Source organism: Arachis hypogaea, chromosome 10 (genome assembly GCF_003086295.3).
Source record: "Arachis hypogaea cultivar Tifrunner chromosome 10, arahy.Tifrunner.gnm2.J5K5, whole genome shotgun sequence".
Lineage (NCBI taxonomy): Eukaryota > Viridiplantae > Streptophyta > Magnoliopsida > Fabales > Fabaceae > Arachis > Arachis hypogaea.
The window spans coordinates 14,244,601-14,266,377 of record NC_092045.1 but is presented as its reverse complement, the minus strand read 5'-3'; positions in this window follow the sequence as shown (position 1 = coordinate 14,266,377).

The following is a 21,777-nucleotide window of genomic DNA, read 5'->3' as shown; positions in this document are numbered from 1 at the left end:
ATATGGATGTTGATCCATGGATGAGAATTCATGCATGTTTATGCTGAATTATTGATAATTGTGATTTGCACTTCCACTATCTGAGATACGAGTTTCCCTGGGTAGTAGCAGTGGCTAGCCACCACGTGCTCCAGGTTGAGACTTGATACTCTGCTGACCCTATGCCGTAAGTGTGGCCGGGCACTGTGAAAGACCCGGATGAGCTCGCCCCCGTATATATTCACCAGTGAGGGTGATGGATATAGATCATGATTATGATCAAGTTTATGACGAGTATAACTCGAGTTGGGGATGCATGACAGAGGGACAGTCCAATGGTTAGCGACCAGGACTTGTCGGGTTGGCTCTATAACCGACAAGATGATATCATTAGCCACTAGGGACAGGCATTCATCATATGCATACTATATGAATTGTTTGAGATTGCCTATTTGACTGCATATTACTTGCTAATTGTCTAAATGCCTTACTTGTTCCTAATTGTATATTTCTTGCTTGATATAACTGTGTTTTCTACTTTATACTCCTGCTGGTGGTTGGGAGGTTTGAAGGAATTGGAAAGGGAAGTATTAGTTAGACTGAAGAATCTTTAGTCAGATGCCCTTTATGGTTTAGTTTGTTTATAAGCTTTGATATTATCTGGAGGAAGTTTTAGGATTGCCTTCGGCTTTCCTCCATTATTATGTATTATATATGTGGAAGCTGTTACCATGCTGGGGACCTCTGGTTCTCACCCATGCGGATTTTGTGGTTTTCAGATGCAGGACGTGAGGTTTCCCGCTGAGGCATGCTGGAGACTTCTAGATTTGCGAAGATCCTTTGTTCTCGGGGCTATGTTTTGGTTTATATGTTTTGTTTAGATACTTTTATCTCCATTAAATAATACAAACTGTGATGACTCCTCTTATGGGAGATTTTGGAGAATAGGTTTTATGTATTTGTGTCCCTTTGGGTTTCCTTTGGGGTTTTCCTTATTTTATCATATGTATATATTGCTATGCTCGGACCGGTTATCTTCGCAGCCGGATTTTGAGTCTTGATATTCCTGTTTTTGACACTCCTTTGTATATATATAATCTCGCGTTGGTTTATCCTTATTCGTTACGTTGTCGATCGGAGTGTTGCGCTTTGGAGTTGCGATGGTTTTTGTTTACCCCTTTTTCTACAAAGGCTCCTAGTTATAATCAATCATTCATACTACTATACGTACTAAATTTTTATTTTAGAGGTCGTAATACCTTGCCATCTCTGAATTATGACTTAAGCATAAGACTCCGTATGGTATGGTGTTACACACGTGGTCAAGGTAGAGAGAGGATGTCTATTGGTATCCATGGAACTTCTCGGTCATTGCCTTCTACTCTCATTACCCCTGGAATGTCACATGCAATGAGGCCACATGATCAACCGTTCATCATGGTCCCTAACTCCAACTACGTGGCTCCCCCTGTTGCACCACTCTCGTGACCAAGAAGTCGTCCAGCTGCTTCACCAAAGCAGACTCCTCCACCACTTCCATCCACTCATCAGCCCATGACTTTGACAACGATGACACCTCCGGTGACAGACACTATGGTGCCGGATTCGTGTCACGGATCTTAGCTAAATGCCGCTCCACCGCCGCCCATCGTACGGATGACAATTTGGACTGGTGGTTTGACAGCGTGAGTACTATTTTAATGTCTTTTAAATGTAATGTAGTTAGTTTACTTTAGTTAGATTCAATTTTCTGGTTTTAGTGGATTTAGGTTATTAAGATAGGTTCGATTTAGGTTAGTAAGTTTGAACTGTTGAAAGTATTTGAGAATTTCTGATTGTTGATGGATATTACTGCTAATTTTGTGTTGTATATTGTTATAATGGTTTGTTTGTGAATTATTTATAAATAGAATTTTAGGCACTTTTCTAATTATAGATGAAATTATACTGAAATTTTTAAAAATTTTAAATATAATTAAAATTTAAATTCGATTTAAACTATTAATCTTAAATTTTTCATTAATAGATCTACGTTAAATAACAATGTATGTACACAGAAATGTACCAATATAATTAAGTTGATGTATAATTATCTATGACCGAACTACAAAAAGACCAAAAAAATAATTTTAAAAATAAACAGTAAAAACTCAACATATTAAAATCTTAACTAATTTATATCTTCTATTTTATTTAATACAGTATACTGCGATTAACTAGGAGTGGGCAACTCAATATTTCATGTCTTCATTCTTTATTTTATCAAAAGAATCATCGTTTTGTTTGTTTGGAATACAACAAATTAGTTTGTGTCCTCGAATAATATATGCAGTGGCGGTGACGTGCGTGCATCAGCCAACCTGTCACTGTGGTAAAGAAACAATAAATCAATAAGTTTCGTTTATTACAAATGAAAATAATTATGACGAAAATGATATTTAGCGACGTGTAGTGACACAATATACACGTTCATTAGTCAATCACTTTCGTTTCGTAATACAACCTAATAAATAAATTTGAGAGGAGATTGAATATAACAATTAAAAAACTTTTGTCGCATTAAACAGTATTGACAAGGAGAATGATAGGCAGTCAATAGTTTTAGTAAAAAAATAAAAAATATTGAAGAGACTTCCCCTATATTTGTGAAGTCTATACATGAGTTAAAATGAATTAGAATAGTAAAATTAACAAATAAATTAATAAGAATTTTATTTATCCATGAATTAAACTCGTTAACTTGCACTTGAGAACTTAGACTAATAAACTCGTAAAATTTAATTAAATCTAGAATTTCATAATATTTAACTCTTTTCTTTTTGGTAGATATATATTTCATAACATTACTACCACAGACTTTTTATAACCTTTGCACAGTTGCACGGATGCGCATAAGTGATTAAGTGGTATTCCACCGTATTACCATTGTGACATTGTCATTGACATCAACATCGAACAACAACTACATTACATAAATAAAAAACTAGTCACTAGTTTATTATATAAGAATACATATTTAGTTTTTATAAAAAAAAAATGATTATATTATTTGTGAAAAAAAAAGTTAACATATCCAATCTTATACGCGAATATATGTTACCCGGAACTTACTAATTTCCTTGGCTTGGATGGCCTAAACTGAAAAAACCTGAAAATTATTCACGTAGGCTGTGTTTAGTTTTGATATTCTTGTTTAGCCCAATAACCTTTGAGTGTCGGTATTTTAGCATTATTATTTTTGAGTCGAACTTTTTAGTATTTTTGATATCTAAGACCGATATATATAGTATAATTTTTTTAGTATTTAGATTTATGATGCACGACGCTGACACAGACACGGGACACGTCGACACGCAAATTTTAAAATCTTATAAGATATGGGAATACACATACATATAAAATATAAAATAATTTTTAGATAAATCATAATTATATTTTGATATATTATTGGTATTAAAATATAAATTAATTTTTTAATTAATTTTTATGTCTTATATTATATCAACTATTTAAAATATTTTTTGTTTTAATAAATAATAATATATACTATATTTAAATTCATTTCAATAATATATATATGTTAAGAATAAAATTGGACACGCTGATACATGATGGTATTTAGGTGTATTCAAGCGTGTACAGAAAAGAATTTTTTATTTTTTATTAAGACACAGTTGGACACAACAGACACGCATATCAGACGAATGTCGGTGAATATCGTGTCCAAAATGTGCCTAACATGCGAACACGACAACTCAACGAAGTGTCCGTCATTCATAAATTCAGATCCTTGAACAAGTTAAAATGCAAAAAATACATACTCTTTTGAAAACGTTTCATCCAATTAAAGTCCGTAGTTCACCTTTACTCCGCAGTTGTCGTTATGAAGAAAGTTTGATGGTTCTTTTACTACACATTTAATTATTATGATATCTAATTGGAAAAATATTTAAAATAACATATAAATACATATAAAGAATTTGAAAATTGATTTTTGGTATTTACATAAATTTTTATCCGCCAAAACCTGCCTCGTGATCGTTAAAACGTGACTTAAAGCAAATCCACATATTTTTCCTCAATTAAAATCTGAATTGGATTTCCCACAAAATCATCTCTTGATTGTTTCCCATTGTAATAATAGTAAGATTCACCGAGACACAAATCCAACAAAGAACGATGAAGTAACAAAGAGAATCCAAATAGATGTTGAAATTTGGCATCCCAAATCTACAAAGACTTGAATTTTATGAGATTGTGTCTCACAAGAATCAGATGATAGGACCGCAGTGTAAAAAAACATATGATGGGGTTCCTTGAACTAGGTTGTATCTCGTATCTCCTCATTCTTGTGAACCTAGATCCTAAAAAGTGAACTCAAGAAAATTGACCAGCTAAATTTATTGCTACATCTAGTGCGTTTCACACTCATAACTTTTCCTTTGTTCCCTAGTTTATTTTCCCACTTCTATTCTATTATATAAAAATCGGATGTCTACACTTAATAACGAAGTTAATGTGGCATGCTTCGGACAGTGTTATCCAATTTAATTGTTTTAACTCATTTAATACAATTTATTGCACTAAATTAATTATATCAACTAATTAATTTGATTAGATATTTAAATATTTCTTTTCTAAATATAATTTGTTATAATTTATATTACTTAATTAATTATACTATATTCATTATAATTCGTTATATTAGTGAATTAGTCTTTTCATTTATAAAGTCTAAAATAAAATAAATAAATTATTATTTATTCTAATTAAATTTATTTATATACTATATATGAATTAACGTCTATTTTATTTTATTATATAAAAATCGAATTTTTACACTTTATGATGGAGCTGACGTGGCATGCTTATGAGAGTGTTTCTCGATTTATTTCTTTTAACTCATTAAATATAATTTATTATGAAATTAATTATATCAACTAATTGATTTGATTAGATATTTAAATATTACATAATAATTATAATTTATATCAATTTGTTTTAATAGTATTTTCTAATTTATTTCTTTCAATATTCTGGTAGTATTTTTTAATTTATTAAATCAAATTAGGTATAAATTATGTATAATAATTAATTGATTTGATTAAATTATTAATAATTAAAATAATAAATCTATAAATAAAATAAGTAATTGAGATATTTTTAACTAATAATTAAATCAAATTAAATTATACGTATTAAGTCAAATTCAAATCATGTGAATTAAATACTAAACTAAAATATGATAATTTCTTACTTATTCAAATTAAATGCAATAAATACAAATTAATTTTGTTAGATAATGATGATTTTCTGGTCTTCTATATATAGACGGCCAAATAAAATGATAAGAATCATCATTTGTATCACTCTTGCTATTTTAACTCTTCTTTTTTTTTATATAAAATTTCTTTTATGGATAAATGAAAAGGTATGGATGAATAGTGTTTCGTTGATTGTTTGTTTATAACTTAAAAATGTCTCAATTTAGGCATTACCGTTGCTGATGAAATTGGACGGCAATGTACTCGGCATACTTGCAGCTTAAGAAATCAGGTCATGTGTTCGAGGTGCACTGATGCAAACTTTTGGAGCTGCCGACTGCCGCTGAATTCATCGTATAGCTGGAGCAAATTATGATATAGTGAAAAAATATTTATGCATGCATGCTATTCTTCTTTATATATGTATCTCTCTATTTTTACAATTCACATCTTTATATATTAGATTCTTTTTGACATTATTTAGATTTGATATTTTTTTTCTATTTTTATGCTTCTAATCATTTTTTGTCTTAATATTTTGTTCTCATCAATTTCTATATTTTATTTTAAGTTAACTTTGTGGTTCAAATATAATCATTTATGTTATTATTGAATGTTATGAAATTGACCTGATATTAACAATAAATAATTCGAAAAAGGTATTTTTTAGAACAATTCACCTAAATATAATTTGTTACGTTAAACAGATGATGATAAATATTTTTGTATTAAATCTCTTATAAAAGAAACGTATAGAAATGTTATGTTATATGATATAATTTGATTATATATATATTTTTTATCTTCAATCTAAATTATTTGAATTGGTATACTATTTATTTTTAAATTTAATTAAATATCTAAATATCTTACAATTTAATATAATTTAATTTATATAAATACATGACTTTTAATATTTGTATAATAAATTTTAGAGATATTTTTGCAAGTTATAATTTTTTATCTGTATATTTAACTTTTAATAATATTTTTAATTTATTAATATATTATTTCTATTATTTGAGTATCAATAATGCATTAGGAATTTTTCATCGTATAAGTTATTTCGAGAAAAAAATGATAAAATTTGATTTATAAAAATTTAAATTTGAGCATTTACTATGAGTAAGCTCAAATTTTAATTTATTTTTTATATTATATAAATATTAAATTCTTTGATTAAATACTTATTTGTTTATGTTAGGATATTATATATATTTTTATATTGGCAATTAAATTTCAATTGATATTTTAGGTAATTGTATATTTTTTGTTATTTTATAAATCATTATATATTTTTAAAATTATTTAATTATGTTTATTCTTTTAAAAGGATTACTATTATTAGAGAACAACGAATATTTATAATAGTTTAAAATTGAAAAAAATAAAAAATAAAAAATATTAATATTTTGAATTTTCGAAGTATAAATCTTGAAATAAATATATATGATTATGATTAATGGTTATAATTGGAATTTTTATTTTATTCTAATTTTTTTCGGAACATATTTGCCTTATTTAAGTTTTATTTTTGTATTGATTGCTTTTTTTGGTAAAATATCAATTAAAATTTATACCTTGAGTAAAATAGTTATGTGTCTAAAAAAATGAACAAAAAAATATTTTTATTTTTAGTAAAAATTTATGTCGCTTTAGCTTTTTTTCTATATCACACCTTATATTTTTACTATATTTTTAAGAGAGTTTTTATTCAAATTAAGAAAATTTTTTAGTTATTTTTTTCTTTTAGTTTTAAATATTATTTACTAATATAATAAAAAATTAAAAATAACAATAATTACTCACATAATTGAAATAGATATCCTAATATATAGATGATCCTATGTATACCAAGAATTATTATATATAATAAATAATTATTTATTTTTTATAATTACTATTTATAAAATTTATTACATAATTTTCTCATCTTAATATCAATATTTAATGAATATAAGATACAAAATATTATTTATATTATTTAACATACAAAATAAATATCTTAAATCATCATGTAGAACAAGAAATATAATAGTGCAAATACTTACTTATTTTTTCTATTTATTTATTTTATTATATAAAAATTGAGTTTCTACACTTAATGATAGAACTGACGTAGCATGCTCTAGAGAGTGTTTCTCGATTTAATTATTTTAACTTATTAAATACAATTTATTACGATGACTTAATTATATTAACTAATTGATTTGATTGAATATTTAAATATTAATATAATTTATTAAAATTTATATTACTTAAGTAATTAGACTACGTTAATTATAATTCATTATATCAGTAAATTAGTTTTTTTTATTTATGAAATCTAAAATAAAATAAATAATTTATTGTTTATTCTAATTAAATTCATTAAATTGGATGACGCATAGCAACGCACACGGTGGCAGAACAGACACGACAACAGTAGTAACTGGGCAGGTGGAATAACGACGACGAGATGAAAATTGCATGTTCTTCTTTATTGCATTCGAAAGCAAGTCAAGCAATATTCTACTCTCTTGAGTTTTTGGAAGTGAAGTCATAGAATTGAGAGCAAGAAAAGTTGGGTGGCTATTTGGTTTTTCAAGGCTTTTTTTCAGATTTCTAAATACCTAAAAGAGTACCGTGTTAAAGATTATATATCCTTCGTTTCTTTCTTTTTTTTAAATGTAGATGAATATAAAATATATTAGGAATTGTCTACGAGAAAATTAAATTAAGTTAGACAAATATATTATTATTATTATTATTATTATTATTATTATTATTATTATTATTATTATTATTGTAATTGAATAAATAAAAATAATTAATTAAAAAACATTGTTATCTTTGAATTTAACTCTACTATTATGCAAAATCTCTATTTATATGATTTATTTTTCATTATATCTAGATTATATCTCATTAATAATTATAGATAAATTTTTTTTATTAATTACATTTTAAGTTTTCAATTATATGTCAGAATTAATTTTTTTTATCTAAAGTTAATGTAAAAAAAAAATTCACATCAAGTTATCTAGACTCTAGAGTCATTAATAAGTTTTTTGACCAATAAGATGTCATTAATAATCTTCTCTAAAAGTTTAAGTTGCATAAATATAATTAGATAATTTTAATAAGAATAATATTACGCATTTAAATTTATCTATTCTATTATATAAAAATCGAATTTTTGTACTTAATGATCAATGAACCTGACGTAGCATGCTTCTGAAAATATTTTTCGATTTATTTCTTTTAACTCATTAACTATAAGTTATTACGATAAATTAACCATATCAACTAATTAATTTGATTAAATATTTAAATGTTATATAATTTATTGTAATTTATATCAATTTAATTTGGTAGTATTTTTTAATTTATTTACTTTAATATTCTGTTAGTATTTTTAATTTTTTTTAATTTATTAACCCAAATTTATTGTGTGTACTATTAATTAATTTGATTAATTTATTAGTCATTAAAATAATAAATCTATGAATAAAATAGACAACTGAGATACTTTCAACTAATAATTAAATCAAATCAAATCAAATCATATATATTGAGCTAAATTCAAATCATATGAATTATAGACCAAATTAAAATAAAATAATTTCTTACTTATTCAATACACTTTTTGTATTTATAAATAAATTATTGTCTACTTCAATATATGAAATTTTTATGAATTTTTTATTGCGCAATTCACTTTAACACATAAATTAATTTATAAAAATTTAAACTTGAACGCTTGCTACGATTAAACTCAAACTTTAATTTATTTTGTCATATTATTATATAAATATTAAATTCTTTGATTAAACAGTTATTTGATTATGAAATGATATTATATATTTCTTTATATTGACAATTAAATTTCAGTTACTACACAAATATTATATTTTAGGTAATTGTATATTTTTTTTGTTATGTTGAAAATTATTATATAATTTTAAGATAATTTAGTTATGTTTATTTTTTTAAAAGTATTGTCATTATTGGAGAGTAACTAATGTTTGTGATAGTATAAAATTAAAAAATAAAAATACAAAATATTAATATACTGTATTTTTGAAGTATAAATCTTGAAGTAAATATATGTAACTATAATTAATGATCATAATTAAAAGTTTTTATTTTATTTCAATTTATTCAGGACATATTTATCTTAAATTTTATTCCTTTATTAATTAGTATTTTTTGTACATTTAATTATAATTAATTTATATAAATCAAAATATATAACTTAAAAAGATAGATACGTGTCTAAAAAATAAAAAAATATTTTTTTGTTAGTAAAAAATTTATGCTTAGTTTTTTTTTTGGTATCATATCTTACATTTTTACCATAAGTTAAAGGTAAATTATTAAATATAAATTAGATTTATTACTTATTACCCTACTTCGAATTCATTAAATTCGATTTAAATGGAGACAACTAGGTAAGTTATTGAGTTTAGGGGATTCAGGTAATTTTAGGGTGACTTTGGTTTATCAACGTAAATTAACCTAACATGTGATATTAGTTTTTGTTATATATATATATATATATATATATATATAAAAATGTGACATATTTATGCATTGTTTAGATTAGAAGAATTTGTAGAGAAACAAACATGCTGGGGAAGAAAATAGATGGAAAAATCAATTTTTCATTATTTGGTTCAACAAAAAAATTGAATAACAAAAATAAAAGTGTATATGAAGCTCACGTAAATTTTTTCTCTTCAAAATTACGAAGAAAACTGATTCAAAAGTGCAAACATGGATAAAAATACAGAGTTACTATTTGAAATATAATTTATATATAATATATAAAACCATTAATATAATTTTTCTCTTATAATTTTTTCTCTTCTTACTTTTCCTTCCATTCAAGCAAAAGAAAATTTTTCCTCTATTTTCTTTTCATTCATTTTTTTAAATCTAAACAGCACGCAAAAAAATACTTTTCTTTCCTCTTATTTTTTTATCTTATATCCAAACAATAGTTTAGTGTTTATCCATTTATCTTTTATTAATATTGTTATAACAAGGATACATGTAACTTTATAAAAATGATATAACCTAAACTTTGATTATCTAAGAATTTATTGAGTGGCTAAAATAGCTCCACATCATGAACCAATGAATGATAGCAATAAAGATGATCAGAAAAATAGCCGAAACGGGTATTTGCAGGAATTATTCGCGTTTTGGAGCTAGATGGGGACTCTTGAAATCCTCACGACCTGCCATGCGAAAATGGATGGGGACTAGGGGTGGCAAACGGGTCGAAAACCTGTCGAGCTGGTCGCATAACCCGCTAAAAAAATGTGGATTGGGCTGGAAATTTATGGCCACCAAACTTAAAATTCCCGCCTACCTTGCACTGCCTAATCTACGGGATTTTGTGGGCTTCAGTGGGGTGGGGCAGGCTTTTCCGTTGGACCAAGCTTTTATTTTGGTAGAGCTATTTTTTTATAAATTTCTGTGATGTTATTGATCTACAAAATGATGAAGATGATAATTAAAGAAGTTTTAAGTTATATTTTGGGTAATATTTATTTTGCTTTGTACAATGCTGATTTTATTATTTTGTTTCAAAAAAATTTATTTATAATTATATTTATTACATATTTATAATTATAAAGACGTTAATGTGTGTGAATTTAAAAATTATAATTTTTTATATTTTTAAAAATTATAAATTTATTGAAATTGTTGTGAAATTATATATATTGTTTAATATTTAATGGCTTATAAAAAAAGGAGATTCCGCCAGCCTACCATTAGGCGGGCGGGGGGAAAATTCAAGACTGTCTTACTAGGCGGGGCGGATTTTTGGCGAGACAAGACGGACTTTCCCGTTTGCCACTCCTAATAGGGGAACGGACATAAATACCCGCCGCATGAAACTTATTAAATATACGCGAATATAAAATTATTAATTTATCCTAATTTATATATACGTAAATCCATTTCTTGAATTTAGTAACCCTAATTTCTGCCTCCAATTCGAATTTTTTCTTTTTCTTCCAGACTCATTCTCAGCCTTGATCCCCTCTCTCTCTAACTCACTTTCTCTACCTCTCATCAAGTCCGTCGCTATGTTGCTCAGTATCGTCCTAAAAAATTATGTTATGTTATTATGTTGGATTATTTTTTTATGTTTTCTCCTTTTAAAATGTTATTTTTCATAACGAATATGTTATAAATTGTGTTAAATTATATTGAATTGATTATTTTATGATTTATTATATTATGTCTTTTTGTGTTAATTTTTTAAAAAGTTTTCAAAGAATATTCGTAGATACCCGAAGAGATCTACGTTCTCTAAGGGGTAATTAAACAGGAACTTACAATGACGGAGAAAGAATGGAGACATTTTTTTTAAATAGGAATGAGGGATGGAAAGTGGGTTTCTCACACTCCCCTGAGTCCTCATTACCATATTAATTTATTTTTTAATAGAATAAATTATATATTGAATAACAAAAGTTGTTATCGATTTCTTTTCACACTAACTAATACTCAACGATGGTATTTCGATACACCATATTACCAAAAAATATTAATCGATCTAATAACTTTTGTAATGACATAAGTTTATGAATTTAAAAATTTAAAAATTATTTCATAAAATGTGAAGTTTTAACAAGTAATAATGTTGATCATATTGTTTTGATTTCAAGAATGAATACGATAGCAATAAATAAAATTGTCCCAAGTAAATTTCAACAAAGACAAAAATTCATAAGTATTTCTATTAATGAAAAATTAATCTATTTTAAAGACAAATACAATTTTTTCTATGGATTTCCTAACTTGACAAGTCGAGAATTAATCCACCACATATTGATACTCTATTTATTAAGGGTATGTCGCTAACTAATGGATTGTGATACACACAATGCAAGATTCAAACTCCAAATACTTGCTTAAGCGGACAAATAAGATGACTATTCAATAAATTTAAATTGACTAAAATAAATATTAATTATTTTTAATATTTTTAAGTTGTAAAATATTTATAATAATAATTACTATGTATATTTTTTATTTAAATTTTAATAAAAAATTTTATATAATTTTATGTATTATCCCGTGTAGGACACAAAAACATACACTAGTTTTACTAAATAATCCAAGTTTTTTGTTTCGGTAGACATAATTCAAAAGTCTGTACCATATCTTTTTTCGTCATAAATAAAAAAAAATTGTGCAATTGTTCTATCAATATTTATTAATGGATATTCAGAATACTAATATATCTATTCATGAAAAAACGAATTAATTTTATACCCATAAAAAATAGACTATTGCTAATAAAACTACCAAAATTCTAAAAGATGATTTAGAATTCTCAAACTTAATGCTAGAAAACCAAGAAGGGGTCAGTCAACTCTTGACAACTCTTATTGGGTTGGACTCCAAAGCCCACCACAAAAAAAATCATCCCTCCACCATTTCCATTTACTCTAATTATATTTCATTTGCCCCAATTTACCCTAATAACATTACCACTGCCGTTCCTCACCTCTCTATCTCTGTCCCGTCGCTCAAACTCCAGCAAACGGCGGCGCATCACAGACCTCTTCCTCACGCCGTCAACGTTGTCCTCAACAACGCCGCTACGCGTCATCATCTTCGCCTCCCAAATAGACGATGTCACCACCACATTCGAAGATGCCGTCGTGGTCAACAACGCTTCTCATCCCTTCCATTCGCTGGTTCAGACTCAGGTCAACTTCGCTGGCACGGACTCGTCGTCTTTCTAAGCTCGCGACGTCGTGAACACCCACCTCCAAACTGCGCCGCTACCGTGCTCCTCGCAAGCAACGCCGCTGTAATACCCGGTCTAACTGAAATTAATTAAATAATGAGTTAAGTAGGAGCGAATATGATTGGAATATTTGGCAATTGGAATTTGATGATTTAAATATAATATTTGGATTCAGTGAATTTTTCCGAGTCGGAAGACATAGTTTTCTGCGTAAAAGCGCGCAGTGGAATTTTGACCGGCAGTACCGGCTGAGACCTGTCTGGTACTGCAGCTGAGAAAATTGATTATGAGTAAATAAGATTAAGAAATGAGGAATTATGATTAGTGGAGGTAGAAATATTTAAAGTGCGATTTGGAGCGCTAATCTTAAAGGTTTTGGCCCAAAATTGGGCCAACGGACAAAAATAAGTGAACCGGGCCTAAGTGGGCCCAAGACCCAACATATATAAACATTAGTTATGAGCATTTCAGCTCATTTTACCCTAAAAAGAAGGGTTGCGGCGCTGAATTAAGAAGAGAGAAGAGAAGAGAGAAAACCTAACTCTCTTTGATCTTCAAACCACCATAACTTGAGCTACGTAGCTCCGATTGACGAGCCGTTTGCGGCCACGCGTCGCTCTTCTCATCCTCTACAATTCTATCTAAGTTTTGTGGTGAGTATTCCATTAATCTCTGCCCAGTTTTCGAAATTCCCCACTGTTACACGTTTTTGGGAAGTTAGTGTTGAAATTTTGTGATTTTGGGTGTTTAGGGATACTCCAACATGGATTCTAAGTGGGTTCTATCCCTAATTCATATGGGCTGAGGTAAGAAGTGCTCAAACCCTTGTGATTTATCATCTTTATGAGCCATAGGTTGATGTATGTATGTAATATTGGTTATGTTAGTGCATTTGATGTTTTTGGTGCACGATTGGGAGATTGGTGTTGCTTGAGGAGCTTTGGTGAGACTTGGAGCTAAGGTTGGTGGAGACTTCCAAAGAAGAGGCTCAATTGATTTGGCTACAAGAGGTATGGTTTAAGTTTCATTTAAGTACCGTGTGGTGTGATGAGAATTCCTAGGCTAGATGCCCCTAGGATTAAGTTTGGATTGTGTAAATGGTTGGTGCTAATATGCATAGTTGGTATGTAATGTGAATTAATGATTGGGTTGAGAATTGTGTGGCCTTGTATGTTTGGTGTATTGAGAATTGAATGTATGGGGTAATGAGTATTGATTTGTGGTTTATGCTTTTAAATTGTGAAATTGGGCCGGAGGCCGTGAATTTTGGGCTGGAGGCCGAGAAGAGGTAAGGAAGGTAAGTTGATGTGTGCATTGTATGATGACACAAGTGATTGGATGAGTTTTAAATAATGAATATATGCATGATTGGGTTGGTTATTGAATAATAAGGTTTGAGGAGTTGAAGTGTGGAATTTGGTAATTTTGGGTGAAATTATGTAGATGAGGTATGTTTGGTTTTGGTTAGGATATATTATGTGGTCATATATGTGATTATGATTATTGATGCCTTGATGATATGATGATGCATGAGAGATATGTATGTTGTGATATATGCTTGAGGAATGATTAAGGTTGATTTGTGGGTGAAACCACGTGATAGTGAGTATGATATTGATTATGTATAATGATGACCGATTGGAAATAGTATTGTTGGAAATTGGGATAGGGAAGGATGTGTGACATGTTAATGTGTTTGTAATTTCGCCATTTGTCGAAATGGGTAAAAATGGTTATATGGCGGTTCTGTGATTCGTGGTAAAGTATTAATGTATGAGTTGAGGAGGCTTGATGTTGATCTTGGTATATTTTGATTGATTTCAAAAAGGGTTAAAAATTGGCATGTTTTGGTTGATTTTGAAAAGAGTTGAAAATGGCTTGTTTTGAAAATGGCACTTTGTGGTTTTGTATGAAAAATATGATTTTTGGGCATACTTTGACGGGATATAACTTGGACTACGGATCTCTGTTTTGTGCCAAATCTGTATAGAAATGAAATTGGATCCGGGATGTCTATGCCGTTCGAAGAACGGGTGAAAAACGATTTAAAATGAGAGAGTTATGTCCGTCGGAAGATTGGGGTTTAATCTGTGAATTCTGCAGCTTTTAACTTAGAAAATTTTTAGCAGAATGACCCTCCACGCGTAGGCGCACTTGGCGCGTACGCGTCGTTCTTCGGGAAGGCACCATCCACGCGTGTGCGTGGTGTGCGCGTGCGCGTCGATGCGCTGCACCCAATGCCCAGCCATTTTCCCGAGAGTTGTGCCAGAGTTGTGCCAAGGGCGCAAATGCACCCACGCGTACGCGTGGCTGACGCGTACGCATCATTGTCTATTTTTTTAATCCGCGCGTCCGCGTGAATGGCGCATATGCGCCGATGAGTTTTGTGGCCATCCACGCGTGCGCGTGGAGTACGCGTACGCGTGAACCTGCTTTCATGCCAAAGTTGATTTTTGAGTTTTAAAAGTCAAATCTCATACTTCTAAGCCTCCGATCTCACCACTTATATCCTAAATCGTTATGATATGCCTAGCTATGAGGGAAGGAGTTAGGGGATGTGGTAACTTGTGAGTGAAGCAAGGGAAAAGTTATGATCAATGATGATCAACGATGATTATATGAGATATGGAGGATGACGGTAGGAGTACCGTGTATGCCATGAGCCGAAGGGCTATATCTATTGATAAATGGCTGGTTTTTGATTGAACCATGAGCCGGATGACTGAGTTATTGCCGGGTCACGGCAAAGCCATTATTGATTATGGCTGAGTATAAATGCATATATGATTAATGACTGAATGTGTTAAATGGATAATAGTGGAAGATGTTGAAATGTGATGTGTAACCCCGGGTAGTAGGCAGTGGCGTTGTCCACTTGCTCCGGGTATGAAACGGAAAAGGATGTTTATGATAGATGAGTTAATTATGGAGTTTTGAATGAATGTATTTGTGATACCTGGGTAGTAGTAAGGGTTGTGGTACGTCCCACTTGCTCCAGGTTAATGTTTGAGATTTGATAACAATGAGGATTGATAATATGAATTGAGATTGAATGAATATATGTTTGAGATACTTGGGCAGTAGCAAGGGTTGTGGTTCGTCCCGCTTGCTCCGGGTTAATGCTTAAGATACCTGGGCAGTAGCAAGGGTTGTGGTTTGTCCCACTTGCTCCAGGTCAGAGATTGTGACGCCTGGGTAGTAGCGGCAGTAGTGGTGAATCCACTCGCTCCAGGTTGAGCTTTTAAACACCCGCCTGGGTAGTAGCCGCAGTAGTGGTTGTTCCACTGGCTCTGGGTTGAGCGGGTAGTAGCAAGGGGGTTGTAGCTCAAACCTACTTGCTCCGCAAGGGGTGTTTCTGTCCAATGGTTAGCTACCAGGACATGTCGGGTTGGCTATATAACTGATAGATGATATCATCAGCCATAGGGCAGGCATACATCATTTGCATATGTTTGAATTGTTTGGGTTTGCCTATTTGTTTTGGATTTCTATATCATACATGCTATGTTACCTGATTACGTGCTACTTGTTCTACTTGTACCTTATTTGTGTATTACTTGTCTGTATTGCTTGTGTTTGTACAACTGAGAGATCCCTCATGTTGGTGTCGGTGGATGTTGGGGGCTGTTCTTGATGAGATGAATTGGTGATGCGATTGCATGATGATGATGATTTTTGGAATGAGATAATTTGAGCCCCCTGGGTAGACGTAGTGATGTGATTTCACTAGCTCCAGGCGAGGGTATGATGTATTGATATTGAGTTGCTGAGACAGAACAACTGGTGATGGTTTTGCTTATGATTCTGAGTCTGATTCGTGTAAGAATCAGCGAGTTGGGAAACATGTGTAACATGAACTAGAATTAGTATCCCCTTACGACAGATGCCTATTCATGGATTAGTGAGAATCTAGGCTGGATACTTGGAGAAAAGGAGTTTAGGATGCTTAGTGAGTTTTTATTGCAGTGCATTGTATTTATTTGGCACTTTTACCGTACTGGGAACCCATGGGCCCGGGGTTCTCATTCCGTATATATCTCTTGTTTTTCAGATACAGGTCCAGGTGCTCAGAAGTGAGCTGTGGTTCGTCTGAGAGCCGGCGAAGATCTTTATTTTCTCTACTTTGTGTTTTGCTTAGAATCTCTCCACCTTTGTTTTGAAGATATTATATTATGTGTTGAACTCTTTTGGAACTTGCCTATAGAGGCTCTTATGTTTCCTTTGGGAGAGATTAGGATGTACTGTTGTCAACTACTTTCATACTGTACCCTAGCCGGCCTAAACTTCGCGGGTCGCGACTAGTGGCTATTTACTTATGTTATATATATCTATCTGTTATCTATCTCTTAATCTCCTTTATGCCTTGTCCATATATCGCTTTCGGCTTCACGTTTTATCTTTTCGTTGTCGAAACGTGAGTGATACGTCTTCGCGATTTTATTTTTACTCTTTTCAGGCTTCTCGATTAATACTCCTTTTGAAATTACCTATGTTTATATATTAAAAAAAAAATCCACCTGAGAGTCGTACCACCGTAATATCATTGACTTATGACTCGAGCATAAGGATTTGAATATTAGGGTGTTACAGCCGCCGTTCGTCTCGAACCCTCTCTTGCGTCGCGCGTTTCAGACGTCAACAACCACGAGAAGGATCTCCGGTAGTCCCTCGCGGCCCCGTGCCTAACCACGCCCTCCATCAGTCCTAAGTCGGGCCCTTTAACATCTTTTCTTGCCGTTTCTTTTTTAGTTTTGACATGGGTGCTTCAAAAAGTAATTACAGAAAAACTTTTTTATTATACTCTCAAATAACATCAATTTCGTTACAGAAACATCCAATCAATTAAAAAAAATAACATTCACTTAGTATACAAAAGAAACATTCACATAAGACTAATCAAATACAACCCACTTAAAGGGAAAAAAAACGAAATCATTAATGAGATGGAACAGTCAGGATGTGGAAGGAGATGGCACGGTAACGGGACCGTGAATCATGTTCTTCATGCGCGGTAAATACTAAATCCTAATTTTTCAAAATAATCATTAATGACAATTATTCAAATTATAATTTACTATTAAAATAAATTAAAATTAATATAATTAATTTAGTTGTTTAAGTTGGCTGATTAAGAAGTTGTTTTCTTATACTTTTTCTCCTTCTTACCTATCCTAACTCACCTCTAGCCCTTCATTACCACCTTTTAAATTTTCAACCGTTTATCACCACAATCAAAATCTATTACCATCCAAATCTCATCCCTAACTATTACAAGTGTCATTATGCTATCACTACTTTTGCCATCACTACTACACTTTCGCCACCACCAATAACTCATACTTAGACAATTTTAAAAATTCTAGAACAAATATTTTTCTCTCTTTCTAAATCCATCATCACTATTAACAAAAATTTAACTCTTCAAAATTTTTTATGGTTGTATTATTTTTAGATTTTAATTTCTTTTAATTCCATTTGAAAAATCAAAACAGAAAAAAAATCAACAATATTCAAATGGTGGACATAGTGATTGCTCATCTCACTCCTGGTAGTAGTTCCTTCCCTCTATGTTTTCTCCTTTTCACTGCATAGCGTTTTCTCTCTCTGTCTCAGCAGCGGCAGTAGTGGCTCCCTCCGTGGTCTTCATCCTTACTCCTCACTAATGCACTTTCTCTCTTTCTCTTCCTCTTTCTTTCTTTGATCTTTCTCTCTTTCGAATCTTTCAACAACGACAACGGTAGTTGTGGTTTCCTTAGCCTTTGTCCTCTTCTCTTCCCTCTACCTCAATCTATTTTTCTCTCTCACTATTTCTATTTCAAGGTCTTTTTTCACGATGAGCTCTCGCTAACGGTTGTTGCTGTGAGCAAGAAAAACTAGGTAGCCTGTAGCATCAGAGCATTTATGTAGCTGTTAGAGAAAAGATTTACAATTTGCTTCCATATGAAATAAAGGAGATTTGTGATTTATTCCTAGATGAGAAAGAGGATGGGATCGTTGGTAGTGATTGAAGGAAAATTAAATAATATGATGGCGGTGATAAAGAGAAAGAGGTGGTGATGGCGATAATAATGATGGTAATTGGGGACGAGTGGTGGTGAAGAAAGATTTGGATGACGGTAGAATTTGGGATTGGGGTGGTAGTGTTATAGAGTAAAATTTGAATTTAAGGTTAGGTTAGATTAATTAGAGATAGTTTAGAAATTTTAAATAATTTTTTAAGGTTCGGATAGTTTTGTTAGTAAAAGGTCATCTTTCATGAATATAAAATCAATTTTGTTTTTTTTTTGGGTAGATTTATCAGTATCTTAAATTTTTGTAGATAGAAATGATAGTTTACTCAACCAAAAATATTACATCTATATCTTTTTTTTCCATTATATGCAAATTGTAATTTTAAACAATAAAATACAAAAACGAAGGTTGCAATTAATGTTTCATGTCCTTCGCAATTTTTCGATTGCGAAGAGTCTCCGTATTAGCACTGAAATTAGTAATCTTCACTATTTTTTCTGGAATGTTTAAATTCTTTTTTTTTTTGGTCAGTGGATTGGACAACCTCCAATTCTAGGTACACAACACACCCATACACTCCTCACACATTTATCACATTTTTCCCACAAATGTACCCTCTAGAATTTGAACTCTAGACCTTAGTGGTGGGGAGGGGGTGAAGTGCCACCTGAGCTAAGGCTCTTCGGCGGAATGTTTAAGTTCTATATTGGATCGAAAGCAACTTTTTTTTTTTTTGTCGATGGATTGGACAACCTCAATTTTAGGTTACACACTCACACACACCACACCCACACACACATGATATTACTTTTTTTGGTCAAGTTTGCACATGATGAAATTCGAACTTGAGACCTTTTAATAGAAAAGAAAACTTGTGCCACTTGAGCTAAGGGAACTTGTGCCTCTTGAGCTAAGACTCATTGGCGATCAAAGCAACTTAAAGAAGGTTACCCGGTATCTTGGTCCCCTTTTTTTGCGTCTGCTTATCGTAATTTATGGGCTCAGAGGAATAGTGGAGTTTTTGAGAATCATCATGAGGACCCAGATGCTTGCTTCCATAGAAATATTGGGTCTTGCAAAGGAGGATCAAATGGTGATGGATTTGGTGAGAAGGAATAAGAATTGTGTGGCTGAATTATCTATCATTCAAATTGCGTGGCAGTCTCCACTGGAACACTGGCTCAAAATTAGTACAGATGGTTCGATGAAGGACTTGGGCTTAACTTGTGGTGGCATCATCTTTAGATTCGTGCTTGTTTTTTAGTCCAGATTTGAGAGTGTGCTTATTCTGTTTTTTTTTTTTTTGGACTTGGCTTATTCTGTTTTGTGAGTCTCTTTCTAGTTAAATTTTTATTTTGTTTTTAGTTGATATGAGGAGAGTTTCTTTTTCAAATCATTTTAATTTCATTTTTTTTTCCGTGCGTAAGACCCGTTGAGTATTAAAAAAATAATACAAAAACAAAGTATTCGTATCTTAAAACCATGATTCTTGTAAAAATTGAGTTAAAAAAAATGCTCATTGTAGAACTAAACCTAGATTTATGAGTTCTGTTTCGTTATTTTAAACAACAGTTCACGAAGACCAGAAACAACAGTTCACAAAAATAACTTTTCAGATTGAAAATTAAGAAAGAATCGTAAAAGAAAACCACGATTTACCGGAGCCAAAAATGCAAATAAATATATCTAGTGAATTGGACTTAAATTCTATTCTGATGATATTTTTTAAATAATTTAGAAAATATAATAATTTTAAGAAACGAAAATGTCCAAAAACTGCTTTATTTAAGATTTTGAAAATAAAACTAGGCATTAATAACTAAAGCACTTGAACAAGAATCTAAATAAATATCAATCTCTTGTCTTTTTAAATATTTTTGTCGATTCACGATTTTGACCAATTTACATTGATTTTAATAATTGATTTTTGAAAATCTACTTATGTCTAGTTCTGAGTCCAGCTAATCAGATTGATTAGTCCGACACAATTTTATGAAGAATGGCTCTATCACATATCTAGAAGGGTTAGTTCTTTTCTCCGTTGAGATAAGAAAGTGTTTAAATCTATAAATCAATCTAAATTAGAGTTTTAAAAATTGAATCTATCATTAAATTATTTTAGTTATTAATTTATCGATTTAAAAATTTAATCGGTTTAACCGTAATTCAATTAAAATAACTAAATTATCATAAAATAATATATAAAATTATAATATTTTCTGTATAAATGTTAAAAATATGCAAATTAAAAATACAATATCAATAAAAAATCTTATATTTTTATGGTATTATATATTATATGTCATAAAATGATAAAGACCAAACACACAACAAATATTTATCACTTTAATTTCTATTTTTTCACTTTTATTTGAAAAAATGTATTTTATATTTTTTAATTTTTAGGATATTTTTAGTTTAAATTAGATGTATTCTATCAATGTTTTAAAGATAGATATCATTGATGATAAAAAATAAATAAAATAAATATTAAAAATTTAAATTTGGATCCTCTAAATTTTAGATTTTCACTTTAGAGGATAAAGTAAGATTTTATACTATTGAATGTTTTTTCTCTCATGTATTCTCTTGGTCCCACCTATAAAATAAATGGTGATAGATCATGCTTTACTATCTAAAGTTAAATTCAAAATTTAGAGTATTCAAATCCTAAAAATTCAAGTCCCGATGACTTTTGGATCTGTAAAAGAAAATTTTAGATATGATAACAAAACTTTGATGGGACAAAAAAAAAAGTACAGA